Source organism: Lissotriton helveticus, chromosome 1_1 (genome assembly GCF_964261635.1).
Source record: "Lissotriton helveticus chromosome 1_1, aLisHel1.1, whole genome shotgun sequence".
Taxonomy (NCBI): Eukaryota; Metazoa; Chordata; class Amphibia; order Caudata; family Salamandridae; genus Lissotriton; species Lissotriton helveticus.
In genome coordinates this window covers 173,722,327-173,738,071 of record NC_136057.1, presented here as the reverse complement: position 1 = coordinate 173,738,071, position 15,745 = coordinate 173,722,327, and positions in this window count along the sequence as shown.

The following is a 15,745-nucleotide window of genomic DNA, read 5'->3' as shown; positions in this document are numbered from 1 at the left end:
CATCCTGGTAGTATGCAGTATGTTTTAATCACAGACTACATAGAGCTTAAGTTACACCTGTCTAAAAAGAGATATCCTTTGACTTCCTGCAAGAAGCTGGGTTTCTGTTGCAGTAACCCCCCCCACAAACACACACTTTTTGCCAGACTACTGATGCACTTTGACTTGACCCTGGGTCCCTGCCAATCAGATTCCCATGGCCTGTGTTCTTTACCCAAAACTGTACCCAATTGGCATCTCTGGGCACAGGTCAGCCCCTGGTAAATGGTACCACAAGTACCCAGGTCACTGTGACCAGGGAAGACCTCTAAGAGCTGCAGCACTTATTGCGCCAACCTTAGATGTCCTGTACCTTTACAATCACACACTGCCTTTGCAGGCTGTGTGTCTTGGTGCAGAACAAGGTGAAGAGTTGACATGGCACACATCCCTGTGTGCCATGCCTACAACCCATTGCCCTGGCATAGATCAGTCACCCCTCTAGCTGGGTGCAGTATACCAGTGGTGAGGGTACAGGTGCTTGAGCCCTGTACCCTTACAGTGTCTGAGTCCATTCTTAGACATTGCAAGTGCAGTGTTGCCATTAAGAGTATATGATGCTGGGAGTTTGTTATTACGAACCATAATGGCTACACTGAAAACAGAGAAATTTGGAATCCAACTTCTCAGCACACTGATGCCAGTCTGGGATTTAATGAAAAATTTACCCTGAGCCATCTTAGAGATGCCCACTGAAAAACGACCTATCACTAGTGTCCATGCTGAGTGGCTGCTTTCAGCTGCCACCACCAGACATGTTTCTGGACTGGGTTGAGAACCTGCTGCTCTCGGGGGCCTGAAACAATGCACATCCTGGGACGAGGTGCCAAGCCTCCTCCCTCAGGATGGACAGAGTCCACGAAGGGAAAGCTTCAAAGGCTTGCCTCCTTTGTTAGCTTCTCCAGGCCACTTGCTGCTTTCAGCAACTGGTCCCCAATGGTTCTGACCCCCACTTTGGGTGAGAGAACCGGCAGGAAAAACAAGTGCGGAAGAGAGGTGTGCCCACCGCTGCCAACTCCACTCCTCAGTTGGGGGAGCGAGGTGAAGCACTACTCTCAGTCCCCTCCATCTTGCCTAAGGGGGGACCCAGCCAACCAGGGAGAGGCTTATGCCCCCCTCCCACTGGAGGGTGGCATAATAGGTGGTGTACCCACCTCAGGGAAGGGACACGTTGGTCCCAAACTTTTACCTACCTGTAACGCCCCTAACTACAAGAAGAAGAGAAGGAGAAGGACCGAACAGCCATGCCGAAGCTAACAAAAGGGGGACACCCACTGAATTGTCCCCAGCCCTAACGGCCTGTCCCCACCTCGAACCTGTTCCAGTGAAATCCCTGTGTGCAGCCAGCAACCTTGAGAAACCATGGGGACCTGCCTGCCTTCAATCCCAAAGACTCTCTCTCTCTCCTGTGAACACCGGATTTGTTCAAACAACAGACTCCAGCTCCACAAGTATCCACGAGTTTGCACCACTCTGCACCCGTCGTGCACGGCCCGAGTTCGAGTATCCCAACACCAAAAGGAGGTCTCCCCGGCGATCCTGACCCAAGATCCGGTAACCCCTGACCTACTTCAAGCCTCTAGCCGGCGCCTGCAGCCTCAAACCGGAAGGTCCCCCCAACCGCAACCAGGAGCTGGTAAGAAGATCCGACCCTAAATGGCACCCCTGCACCCGGCGCCCCACTGCCTTGGATGGCCCAACTGACAGTGCCTAACCAACTCCCAACATCCCAACTTACCTCTCCAAGTGACCCAGAAGACCTTCGTCACCAAGCCTGCAGTGTGTTTGCAAACCGGAGATTCCCCATTGAAAGCTACAGGGCACCTGATGCCAAAACAGCACTTTGCACCCGGCTGCCCCAGTGCTGCTGAGGGTGCATCTTTTGTGCTGGCCTAAACCCCCATTTGCCCTGAGCTTAAGTCCAGGAGCTTTGCTTCCACAACCCAGTGGCCTGCTCATCAGCAGCCATCAACTGGAGGCCCCCATCCAACATTGGATAACATTGGGTCTCAGCACCCTGCAGCTGGCCGCCCTAGTGCCGCTGAGGGTGTAACAAGAGTGCATCCTTGACCCTGGGTGACCCCTGAGACTAACTCCAGAATACCAGCTCCCACAACAAAGTACTTACTTTTGAACCTATAACACTATTTTCCTCCATAGGATAACATTGACTGTTTGGATTTGAGAAATCTAAGATAAGAAATCTTACAACTGTACTAAATAACAAAAACACGTTTACTTACCTGTTCACAGGAAATATCCCAGTGTAGTATCCAGGTATACTACACTGTGTAAGAAAAGTAATCTGAAAGTAATGTACAGGTCATTTTACTAAAAAGCCCATTCAAAGTATATGTACTGTATTTCCAAAGCATTGCATTTCCCAGTGACAGTACTGTAAATCAAAACAAAGTGCATATACAATTACAATCCAAACTGTGTTAAAACTGTATATTTACTGCAACGTATCTATCACTTACCTGTGCCAGGCTTTCTTGGTTCTAGTAAATAAAATAACTAAAAGAATATTTTTTTATACAAAAACAATTGGTCTGAAGTTCAGTCTTTGAGTGTGTGAATTCATTTGCTGACTGAGTGTGTACAACAAATGCTTAACACTGTCCTCTGATACTGCCTTAATGCTCAACCACACTACCACAAATGAAGAGTGAGGTGCTATCTATGTTACCTCTGCCTGCCTTTTGGGTTCTACTGGACTCTGTGCACATTACATCTCACTTTGGTATTGTATATACAGAGCCAGCTTCCTACACTTCCTGTTACAACATTCCTTAATCAGTCTAGTGCTCTGTCAGTTAGCAAGAACGTTATACTTGATGAAATTCATAAACCACCCTGAATTGAAAGTTTTATCTGCCTTCATTATTATTATTTTCCTTTAGACAATGTTAACTCAAAAATGCCTACACACTTTTTATCATAGAAATACACCGCACAGTGTTTACTGATAAGCTAACTGTGTACATTTTTTGAATGATTTAGTATATTTATATCCCCTTTTTCTTTTCTTTCATTTCTCCCCCCCTCCATTCATACACTTTATTTCCCTTTAACCTTCTACTAGCACTCTGTATATTGCATTTTATAAAATTCTTGGTTTGCGCATTGTGTAATTTTTCATGTTTGTAAGATATTTTCATATAATATATACATCATCTACAATAAGATGAATATTGTAATCCATTCTAGTCTTAAATGTAAGGTTGATACTATTTATTTTTATAAAAATGTAAACTGAAAAAAGTGTTTCATGAAAAACCTCGAATGTTTCAGAATTATTTGCAGCCAGTTTAACTTCTGCCTGCAACAAAGAACGTGAACACCTTGCAGGCCTTAAGTGTGAAACTATCAGAAGATGGCATCGATGCCTCAATGGCAAAATGTATGGCGCTATACGTAGTCCTGGACATGAGGATAGTGCATACTGCAGATCTTTGGTTCTTTAAGAAAGCAGAATCCACTAAGGTGTGTTCTGACTCAGTAGGCGCAGGAGGAATGCTTACAGTTGATGCTGGATGTGAGACTTTAAATTGCTGAGTATTAGCCTGTATATTAGTCTTTCGATCAGCTTTGGGTAAAAGCTTTCTAGTATGTGTGGCTATCCTTATCCATAGGTCTTGGAAGCTTGATCTATTGAGGAAGTGCCTTCCAGTCCAAGGTGACTTCAGTTCATTACCCTTGGTGTTCAAGTGACAGAAGGATCTGGGCCTCTAGCTGCCTTCATACCTTGGATACCTGAGGTGGGCAAATGGGGCAGAACCTGTTCCACTACTGCACACCACTATATCAGGCTGTTGTGTTTTCATTCTTCTTGCTTATTAGTGACATGAGTGGTTTATGATCCACTGGGTAATCAGCCTACTCATAAAAAGGAAATCCTGAAGGTTATTAAGACCAAGACAGTGGTATAGCGCGTCTTCTTAATTGCATCCCATTTCCACACTCAGCTGCCATTTTGTCCCATTGCATGTCTGTGAGCTGCAGCACCTTTAGACTGCCTTTACTTGCCTTTAAACATGATTGTGCCATTGAGGTCTGCTCTTGAGATGTTTTTTCTTGAGCTTCAAGTAGCATTGAGTTTGGAGCAGGCTATGTTTAATTGGTTTGTATGTTTCTTTTTCTGTTTGATAATTACACATAGCATCATAAGAGGGATGAAGAAATCTTCAGTGAGTTAATTGTGACATATGACAGATACTCTACATCTCAAGGTCATGACTTGTACTGTTTTTAAGTCGAACCCACTAGGCAGCTTGCTGTCTTTCTGTTTGTGAAAGACCTGTTGTGAACTTACAGTGGGCGTAGAGCTCTACCATTGGTTGGCCTTGTTGTCACTCTCATTTGCTTGCTTTTTATTTGTTCCCTCGTGTGGAGCTACCTTCTTCTTTTGTGTTTGTCCCTCCTCTGGAGCATAGCCTTTTCACATGTGTCTTTCCACTGTTTACCTTTTGGTAACTACATGTTTCTTTTTGGTTAAGTGCTCCACGAGAGTGCATGTGTTTTCCAGCTGTGTACTTCTCCTCTGTCCCCTCTGCTGCACTCCGTGTTGCCCATTTTCTCTGATTACCATGTTTACCCCCTCTGTCTCTTTCCCTCATGAGCTTCTGCCTTGCTACCCTCCGTGTTGCCCCACCCTGGTAGGTTTATCACCCCCGTTGCTTTCTCATGTGTGCTTCTGTCTCTAGAGCGGCTTTTCCCCTCTCACACTTCTTGCTGCCAGTCATTGCTTAATTTGAGCTGGTGGCTGCGATTGGAGCCCAACAGCAGTCATTTTGGGGAATGTCACTGAATTTTCCTCATCAGATATTGACTGCAAGCAAGAGATTTAAAACACATAAACAGGAGAGAAGCGTAATAACAAAGATGGAAAAAACATCACAATGGAAGAAAGCTGGGGCTGGTAAGTGTGAGATAAAGAGGTGTGAGGTGAGTTCAAAACTACTCAGCCTTGTCATTTGGCATGCTGATTTTCAACAGCACAGCCTGAGCAGAGCTTTGGGCACGAGCACTCATTCTTATACAAATTAGGCACTGCTGCTGGCCCATCCACCTGAAAAGCACTTTTGTGCTAGTTCTATTTCTTTTTATTTACCAATCCATCTTTCTCTATAAATAAACACATTGCACCTTTATCATTTTCTAGGGACGCATGCTTAATAGAGGATGTGCATGCCTACAAAATGACGAGGTTGCATCATTTCTCTCTCTTTTTTATTTTAATTTTTTTCCATTTTTTCCATGCTGCAAAGCATCTTGCCAGTGCTGACTAGCATGGCTAACAGCACTTGCAAAACCAATAGGTCTCAAAAGACGATGCATATTGGCTTTGCCAGTGCCTGTTTTATTTTAATATTCTATATGCTGGATAAGCTGCAGATCTGCTGGTTTTCACCAGAGGTCAGTTTGGGATCATGCTCAGCTTTTCATTTATGAAAGTCACAAACTCCCAGGCGAAGGTGCAAGTCTCTATGTCTGTTCTGGAAAAGGTCTATGCTTTAGGAATTTTATTCATGTGTCATATTATTACTTAAATGTTCACGTGTTCAATCTTCTCCGACCTTGAGAGGTGACATCACAGTTCACATAAAAGATGTGACTCATATTGTGTTTATGTCCTGAAGCTCTTTGGATTCAGTTAGGATTCTAGAGCACCTTAATCTGTGTTTGGTTTATAGAGCACCTTAGTGTGTGTTTAGGTTCAAGAGTCAGACCATTTTTTTATTAGATTTTATATTCCTTGTTCAGCCTCGCATGGCACAAGACTGTCGAAAGATTCCAGAAGGGTGACGCGGCCTTTTCATCTGGTTACGGCGGAAATGCTTTCTGACGCTCTCCGTCATCACCCCTGCCCGTTAGCTGGCAATCTGGAACAAAACCTTGATCTGGGTCAAAAATGGCTTACAGCTAGATTCGAAGAGCTAGCTCCTGGTAAGCCAGCCAGATCTGCCGGCAGACATGCCTCGGCCCCTTGGTTCACTCCTCTCCTAGGCAAAATGCGCCAAGATTGCAAGAGGGCTGAAAGAGCTTGGCGGCGTGTGTATGACCCTGTTGATAAAATCAAATACAGGGATACTATACGACTGTACCACAAACATATTGTGGACGGAAAAAAAGTCTATCTTGAGCGCAGAATTGAGGCAGCGGAAAACACGAGTAAAGAAATCTTCAGGATTGTGAAAGAGTTTATCTCTCCATCCTCGAGTACGCCCATCCACTCTCATTCCGAAGCTTGGATTAGCCAGCTTGGTGATTTCTTTACCAAAACGCTGACCTGTACCTTTCGCCTGGGAGCTCGGAGTTGCCGTCCTTAGCCCGCCCTTGACCCTCGTGGGCTCCGCCATTCCCTGCAGCAGCTTGCCGCACCCGCTCCGCGGGTGCCGCTTTGCAGGTTGAGGCGAGGGGAAGGTGCTGATTGGGAGGAAGATGCCATCCAACCGGCTGCTGTGGGAGAGCGCCAGCAGGGACTCAGAAGACCAGGAGTCCCTGCGCTGCACAGGTGTGCACGGCCGCCCCACAGAGAGACACGCCCACCACGCCTGTCCATCAACCTCAAAAGGCGACTGCTCACTTTAATCGGTGGGATACCAAAACGCTGACCTGTACCTTTCGCCTGGGAGCTCGGAGTTGCCGTCCTTAGCCCGCCCTTGACCCTCGTGGGCTCCGCCATTCCCTGCAGCAGCTTGCCGCACCCGCTCCGCGGGTGCCGCTTCGCAGGTTGAGGCGAGGGGAAGGTGCTGATTGGGAGGAAGACGCCATCCAACCGGCTGCTGTGGGAGAGCGCTAGCAGGGACTCAGAAGACCAGGAGTCCCTGCGCTGCACAGGTGTGCACGGCCTCCCCACAGAGAGACACGCCCATCACGCCTGCAACGTCCCCTACTTCACATCACGCCGGACGCTCAGCGGGACGCGAGCGGGACGCCGAGCGAAGCCCGAGCAAAGGGCGGGCAGTCTGTGGCAGTCAGGGGCTGTCAGAGGCTGGGCTGGGCCAGGTCCCTAACATCATCTACACTGTCCCGGAACGGTACTGAGACATTGCACAATCATGCCTACTCGCTCTGGGAAACTGCTCAGAGCTGGGGCCGATGGGGTTGGGGGTAATCCTACGATAGGAACTATGGATAGGTTTATAACCAGAGTAGCGGCAGTAATAGAGAAGAAGATCGCGATGACGGAACGTCGTCTTTCCGGGGATCTCCTACCAGCTAGACGTTCTTCTCTTGGCTCTGTGGCCAAAGCCTTGTCACCTCTTCTACTTATGGCTCCATCCCCACTTATTATAGATGTGCCTGAGCAGCCCCGGTTGTCTGAAATAGGCGAAAGCATAGACAGGCTAGAGAATCTAGTTGCACAGTCAATATCAGGTGGTCCCAGCGACGAGACTGCGGGAGGGTGTGTTTTACCTTTGCTTTCCCCTTTTACTAGCCAAAATTCCCCGTTGGCAGACCCTGCTCCCCCTGTGGGTCCCCCATTGCCCTGCACGTTTCTGGGTGCTCCGAAACAAGCCAAGAGGAAAAGGGTCGTGTGTGTACGCAAAGGTAGCCATCGCACATATCTTAAATGGTTGAGGAAGCAAAGGTCAAGGGTCACCGGTGTAAAATTAGGCAATGGCCAGAGCCCAGAGCACATGGATGGGTTAGGAGGGTCTCTGTCTCAGGAAATGGGACCTGATACAAATGGAAAGCCACCTTCCATCCAAGTCCCAGCTTCCCTGGATCAAATCATTGATGCGCTCAAACATTCATTGACACCGCTTATAGACCAAATTAAGAGGGTGGAGGCTAGAGTAAATAGTCTTGAGCAGTCGACTCTTGACAATTTTTTTTCACTCAAGACCTTGATCAAACATCAGACTAGGAATAGTGAGGACCCCATATGTGGCAGCTTGGGAAAAGGAGCAGCAGTTGTTGCAACCCCGGTACAGAATCTAGTTCCGCAAAAGGCGGCTTCTCTAATAACACTAAATATGGGTCCAACTCTTACTACCACTGCCCCACCTGTGCCTAAACCAGGCTTCGCCCTTCATTCTATCTCAACCCAAGGGTGCCCCACTAAGATCTCTAAAGTGCAAAATAAGCCAACGCAACCTAAGGCCCCAGAGGGTGGCTGTATGCCTAAATCTAAGCAACCACACCTAAATAGTACCAAGCCTAAGGAACACGGGGCAGCTTCGTCAGATAAATCTGCCAAAAACCATTTGGCAGCATCTGCTCTAGCGGCACCCGCCTTGAAGAAACCTTCTAGCAGCCCCAATGCTGACCTCCCCCCGGACTGCCATCCTTATGTCGTTGTCCTGGTTAAGGTCCCACCCTTGAAAGATAACCAACTCGAGACCCACCAGGCCCTAAAAAATAAAAGCCTTCATTGGCTAAAAGCAAATAAACCACTCCCTGCGGGTGTAGATGGATTAATCATTGGCGTCCGCAGGGTGGGCTGGGTTGGACATGGCAGGAAGCAGTTGGAGGGAGATTGCGTCATTATCAACTTCCAGGACAAAAGAGTAGCCGGCTTGATCTGTAGCCAAGACCAAGCGGAGGGCGGCTCTGGAATTAGCGCAGTGGACCTGACCTATTTTACCCACGACCTGCTAACCATGCTATTTTTAGGCCTATCATGGGAGAAACGAGTAAGGGTGCTAGTACTGGACCGTGTACCATGTCTACGCCCCTCTTCTACCCCCAAACCGGGTGGTTAGGCCAAAATTGTGGCCTCAGGAGCTATTGACTCGAGAAAACGGGCGGACTGGAGAGGGAGGAACTTGGAGAATCTCCACACGGTACTGCAATGCCACCAGCTTCTCCCTCCCATAATATAACCCAAACTACACCACTGGTTACCTCGTACCCTTTCGGGGGCGTAGCTTCTATTGGTGTCAGGGGATTACTGCCATGCTCAGATAGGGTGGCTCGATGTCAAGAATTAGTTTCCCCTTGCGTTCCAGCTGTGACGGACCAAGTCTTGAAGGTCCTCAGCTGGAACGTTGCTGGAATAGCCAGAAAGTTGGCATTGACTGACTGGAATGCATTAGTGGATGAGTACTCCATATGCATTTTTCAGGAAACATGGAGTAGGGAGCCAGCACATAGGGTGGGTTACTCTGCTTATGCCATCCCAGCTGTTTGCCCAGATTCTGGCAGGGGACGTCCTTCGGGGGCCTCCTCATCTGGGTAGCCTCATCCCTAAATTGCAGGGTAGTAGAAACCAAGACTAATAGCCCAGACTTGCTCAATATTACATTGAAAGACCCCAGGGGTTGTGCCGTCTTGAATATATTCAATGTTTATGCCCGTGGCACCAAGGGGGGGAAGCAGTCCCCCACAATCGCACTGCTGGAGGATTTGTTGGGGGCAACTCCTTATAAAGCCTGCACCTTGGTTGCAGGTGATGTCAACTGTACGTTCGAGCCCTTGGGCTCGGATGTTACTCAGGACCAGGATGAGGAGGATGGCAAGAGGGGGATACCAGTCCTAGAGCTGCCCCCGATTAAAAAGTGGTCAGAGGTGGCACTGCAGCTAAATGCCCTTAGTATAGATTATGGCCTGAGGGCTCTAAATGGAAGGACTAGCTCGGATAAGGGGGTGCCCATACATACAATAGGCCTAATCACACATCAAGAATTGATTACATCTTGCTTGATGTGTGTTTATGGAGTTCAGTGAGGGATATGGTAATAGTGCCTTCAGTCGATAGTGACCACAATTTGTTGTCCCTCACTCTAGCCCCCTGGTGGTCTGTCAGCAGTGGGGGTCCTGTATCTACCCCCACAGTTGATCTAGGCGAGCCGGAGGTATCCCCTTGTGGTAGACGCCTGAAGTGGCCAACACTTGTCTTGTCTGCGGGAAAACTTGAGGCTGTGTCCCAATTTCTGGCCCTAGCCCTTCACAACTTAGGCACGGTAGATGGAGGCCTGGGGGAGGTATGTGAAGCTTTTTGTAACCTAACTGAGGCCCTGACAAATCTCTTTACTGTGCGCCAGAGGCATGCTGGGGAGAAAGAAAGGGCTAAGAAAAGAGAGGGCTGGTATAACCACAACTGTAGGGAGGCTAAAAAAAACTTAATTGAGGCAGTAAAAGCAAAATCCCAAGTCAGGACAAGGGAGGCTAGGAAGGTCTATTCCAAGTCCATACAGATAGCAAAGCAGGAATGGGAGGAGAAATTCTGGGCGGATCTGCTGGTTGCTAGCAAAGGCAAAGACGCCAGGGGGTTTTGGAAATTGATAGGTTCCCGTGGTAGACCCGATGATATCTTGAGGACCTGCACTATTCCACCCCAGAGCTGGGTTCACCACTTTGGAACATTATACTCAGAGGTAGAAGGGCCCCTAAATGAGCCAGCTGTATTCCCCTTCTCGATGGTGGCTAGTACCCTTGCCTTGTTCACACCGCGGGAAGTTGAGAATGCCATTAAGACCGTGGTCCCATTGAAAGCTGCTGGCCCGGACGGGCTCCCAGGGGACTTACTGCGTGCCTATCCAGCCGACTGGGGCCTTATGATCTCGGCCCTCTTGAATGCCATCTTGGAGGGTGGCCCGATCCCACAGTCGTGGAGAGGGGCAGTGGTAGTGCCAATCTACAAAAAGGGTAGTAGAGACATTCCAGGGAATTATAGACCAATAAGCCTGATTGACTCTACACAAAAAGTAGCCGGAAAAGTTATCCTGGGCAGAATCCTTTAATGGGTGGATGAGAACCAAGTTCTATCGGACTTTCAAGCAGGCTTCCGCTCAGGAACAGGCACTATCGAGCAGGTCTTTAGGTTAACACTCCTCCACTGGAAGGTGGTCGAACTGGGCAAGGGCACTCTCTACCTGGCCTTCATTGACCTGAAGACTGCTTTTGACCTAGTTCCCAGGGAGGAACTCTGGAGGGTTCTCCAAGGCCTGGGTTTGCCCCCGTACATTTTGTTTCTCCTCACCAAACTCCATATGAACAATTTTATCCAGGTGCGCTGGGGGAGAAATGGCGAAACAACAGACAGGATCCCGGTTTGTAGGGGTGTCAGACAGGGTTGCGTGTTAGCCCCCACACTCTTTTCTTTATATGTAAACGGTGTGGTGGAGCATCTGCTTCAGGAACCAGCGGACGCACCCTGCCTGGGGGGTGTGCGGATCCCAACCATGTTATTTGCGGATGACACTCTCCTTATATCAAAGACCCCCCAGGGCCTCCAGAAGTTGTTGACCCGCTTTCAGGACTTTTGTGTAACCAGAGGGTTGGTGATAAATGTCGAAAAAACGAAATACCTGATTCTGCACCCACCAAGGAAACCAGGTCGTCCTCCCACCTTGAACTCCGTCCCTCTGGAGAAAATATCCGAATTCGATTATTTGGGTCTACGCCTGAATGACAAAATGAGCTGGTCTTCCCACATCGATAAGATGGTTCTTTGCCACAAAAGGGTAGGGGGTGCCTTACTTAAGGAATACCGTGCATCTCCCAGATGCTCAGTGGCGCCTGCAATTGAGATCTACAAGGCAAGGGGGGTTACTTCTGCCTTGTATGGCGCGGAGCTATGGGGAAACTGCAATTTGGACTCCCTATCCAAGGCCGAAAATAAGCTCTTAAAGGACCTCTTAGCTCTTCCCTCGAGTACCCCAACAGTTCCGGTGCTCCTGGATGTGAGCTGCAGAAGTATCAAAGACCAGGCTCGTCTTCGCCCATTGCTTTTGTGGTCCCGTATATGGAGGGTCCCGGAACTTAAATCCTATGCCGAGGGTTTATCAGAACTAATGAACGTGGGGGGCTGGAATAAGATCAAGTGGCTGAGGGACACAAAAAAACTACTGGGGGAATTGGGCCTGGGAGATTCGTGGTCCACAAAATCCGCTCCTCCAAAGGCAGTCATCAAAAAACTATATTGGGACTGGGTCTCCTCCAAATTAACTGGGAATCCCCACCACTGCAAATTGACTGCAGCGTTCCTCAGAATAAAGGATGTGGTACTATACGAACCCTACTTGGACCTAATCACTATGCCTGCGGACAGGGCCCTCTATTTCAAGTTCAGAGTTGGCACTCTCCCGCTAGGGGCAACTGTATCCAAGTGGAAGTCCCATGCTCACTTATCCCCCTTTTGCGCCCGCTGCCAAGCCAGGCCTGAAACGGTGGCACACGTTCTTTTTGAGTGCCCTGACTATATCAACCCAAGAAGATACTGGTTGAAACCCCTTTTCAAACGCCTGGGAACACGCATGCATTCGGTGGCTCTGCGAATTTTATTGACTGATACCCCCCCCCCCCATAGTCTGTGGTGTCTCCAAATTTTTAAAACGTACTTGGTTGATTCGTTGCAATAGATTGTCTATTTCGGTTTAATTCATTTTTAGCTAATTTATTCCGGGGTGACCCCTACAATTTTATTTTCTTAAAATGTATGACATTCTTTTATATTCTGAAAATGCTGTTTTTATAATGCATGTTATGCTTGTAAGATATCTCTGCATATCGAATAAAGCTTTCAACCAACCAACCAACAATATTAATAAAATAAAATTCATTCAGGATTCCTTTCCAGATGCCGGCCTCATTCCGTCTGCCTGCCCGTTGCTCACTTTATCATCTTCAGTAAAGGAGCAAGGCCCTTTTTTCTGTTTTCCCTCTTATCTCTCTTGCCTCCTCTCTTGACCTTCTGTCTCGGCTTCAATCGGGTTCGCCACTTGACCCGTGTCCAGTGAAATGTCTAGGGAGAGTTGCGCCTGCAGTTAATATCCTGCTTAATCCGTTGCTCAACTCTTCCCTGACAACGGGTGTGGTTCCTCCGGCTTGGAAGCACGCCTTGATTCTGCCGCTGTTGAAAAAACCATCTTTAGATCCCCTTGTTCACGCTAACTACAGACCAATCTCCCTCCTTCCCTCTCTGGCTAAGGTGACTGAGAAGCATGTGCATCTCTCTATTTCCAGCTTTATTGAGAGTAATAATATGCATGACTCTCAATCTGGTTTCCGCGCGAATTTTAGCATGGAGACAGCCCTTCTCGAAATCACCGATGCCATAAGAGAGACTTTGGACGTTGGGGGCAAAGCCATCTTGGTCATGCTGGATTTGTCGGCGGCGTTCGACACCGTTCCCCACGACGGTCTCCTTTTAAGACTCTGGGAGATCGGTCTCCGTGGGACGGTGTGGAACTGGTTTAAATCGTTTCTGACCAACCGCCGGCAAGTGATCTGGGCACCTCCGTTTTCCACCGAAATGCCTCCGCTGGAGGTTGGGGTTCCTCAAGGGTCTATCCTGAGCCCCACCCTTTTTAATATCTATATGGCCCCTCTAGCGGCCGTGGCGGAATCTTTTGGTGCCCGGATCATATCTTATGCTGATGATACCCAGCTTCTTTTTACGTGTAATAAGGGTGAGGACTTTGACGGCGGTCGGATCAAGGAATGCCTAGGCGCTGTCTTTGAATGGTTTCAGAGGCATAGTCTGAAGTGCAACTCCGACAAATCGGAGTTGCTGTTCTTCGGTTGTCCGCCAGTCCCAGCTGGAAGTCGTGGTGGCCTCGGGATATGTTCCCACCTGATGCTGCCTCGTCAAAAGCCAAAAATCTGGGGGTCTTGTGTGACGATGATCTTTCTTTCAGACCCCAGATTATAGGACTGACAGGAAAATGTTTCGGCATCCTGAAAATGTTGCGGAAATTTCTTCCACTACTGTCTCTGCAACACAAGCAAAATCATCGTCCAGGCCTTGATAGGCTCGCGTCTTGATTACGCGAATGCCCTCTACCTCGGCCTTCCCAAATATCTGATGGATCGTCTACAGATCGTGCAGAATTCGGCCGACAGGGCCATCTTTGGACTACAGCGTAGGGCAAGAGCCGCGGAGCTACTTAAAAGACTGCATTGGCTCCCGGTTTCAAAGAGAATTACCTTTAAGGTCCTGACCCTTGCTTTGAAGGCCCTTCATTCAATTGGCCCAAAATACATTGGAATGCGTATGGCTTTTTACGCTCCCAGGAGGACTTTAAGGTCCGCTTTGCTGGCCAAAGCCCCTGTCCCTACCATCAGACGCGCCCGGATTGGAGGTCGCTCTTTTCGGTACCTGGCACCCCGTTGCTGGAACGAGCTTCCCATTTCCTTAAGGAAAGCCAACAGTTTGCTTTCCTTTAGAAAGGAACTGAAGACTTGGCTTTTCTCCCAGTAATTTCTTTTTCGGCCTGCGGCTTGTGTTGTGTTGTACACTTTTATCTTCAGTTCTCTTTGCCAAAGCGCCGGGACACTCCATGGAGTAGCCGTTGCGCTATAGAAGAGATGCTTATAACATAACATAACAGAGTACCTCATTCTGAGTTTGGGTTGTACAGCACCTTAGTTTGTGCTTGGGTTCTAGAGCACCTTAGTCTGTGTTTGGTTTCTAGAGTACCTTATTCTGTGTTTGGATTGTACAGCGCCTTAGCCTGTGTTTGGGTTCTAGAGTACCTTTGTCTGGGTGTGTGTTCTAGAGCACCTTACTCTGTGTTTGGGTGCTAGAGCACCTTTGTCTGTGTTTGGGTTGTACAGCAATTTAGTCTGTGTTTGAGTTCTAGAGCACATTAGTCTGTGTTTGGGTTCTAGAGCACATTAGTCTGTGTTTGGGTTCTAGAGCACCTTAGTCTGTGTTTTGGTTCTAGTGCTGTTTAGTCTGTGTTAGGGTTCTAGAGCACATTCGTCTGTTTTGGGGTTCTAGAGCACCTTAGTCTGTGTTTTGGTTCTAGTGTTGTTTAGTCTGCGTTAGGGTTCTAGAGTACATTAGTCTGTGTTTGGGTTGTACAACGCCATAGTCTCTGTTTGGGTTGTACAGAGCCTTAGTCTCTGTTTGGGTTGTACAGAGACTTGGTCTGTGTTTGGGTTCTAGAGCACCTAAATCTGTGTTTGGGTTGTACACAGACTTAGTCTGTGTTTGGGTTCTCGATCACCTTAGCCTGAGTTTAACCTTAGAGCGCTCAAGCCTGAGTTGTGTTTCAAAGTCTGCTCAGATTGCCAGCCTAATCAGGAACTGGTGCCAAATCCAGGGTTGACACTGATGTGGTTATAACTTTACTACTGTCAGGAATGAGTTTTAGTCCCTAAACTAACAAAAAGTTAAAACATAAGGCTAAGCGGGTGCTAATGGAAAACACCCATGTCACCTAATGGAAAACACCCGTGTCACATATTTGTTCTGGCATGTTTTGTATTCCAATACTTTTAGTCCATATAGTTGCAATCTGAATATATACTTGGCAGTAATTGCAGCAATGTGTGGTAACCGGATTACAGCCCGTTGGTACATAATTCTACCTGAGCTACCGATTAGCCAATAAGCTATAGTTCAGATCACGTGGCAGTTAATTTAAACTGTAGTGATTATAGAGATTTAGATTAGATTTTAGTTTATTTGTGCTTCCCTGTAATTGTGGGTTCCTGACTGTCTCTGAGCGGCTTTGGGTTTGACGTTGATTAGCAAGCAGTAATACTGTCCATGGAAGTACTGATTCTATGGGATTTGTTCCTCTGCCCCCCAATCACTACAGTTTGTCACCCTAAGTTTGCCCGGTATGGTCAGAAATGGGTCCTGTGCAAACTGTGTCACTGCAACCAAGCCGTACCTGGCTGATGAGCCCATAACTAGGGTGAAACTGGTCCTGAATTGCTTGTGTTCCGGTTTGGTGAGGACCTGGCCTGGCATTTCGTGCTGCACTATTCCCATTAGAGCGGGGTCAAGACTGATTTGCAT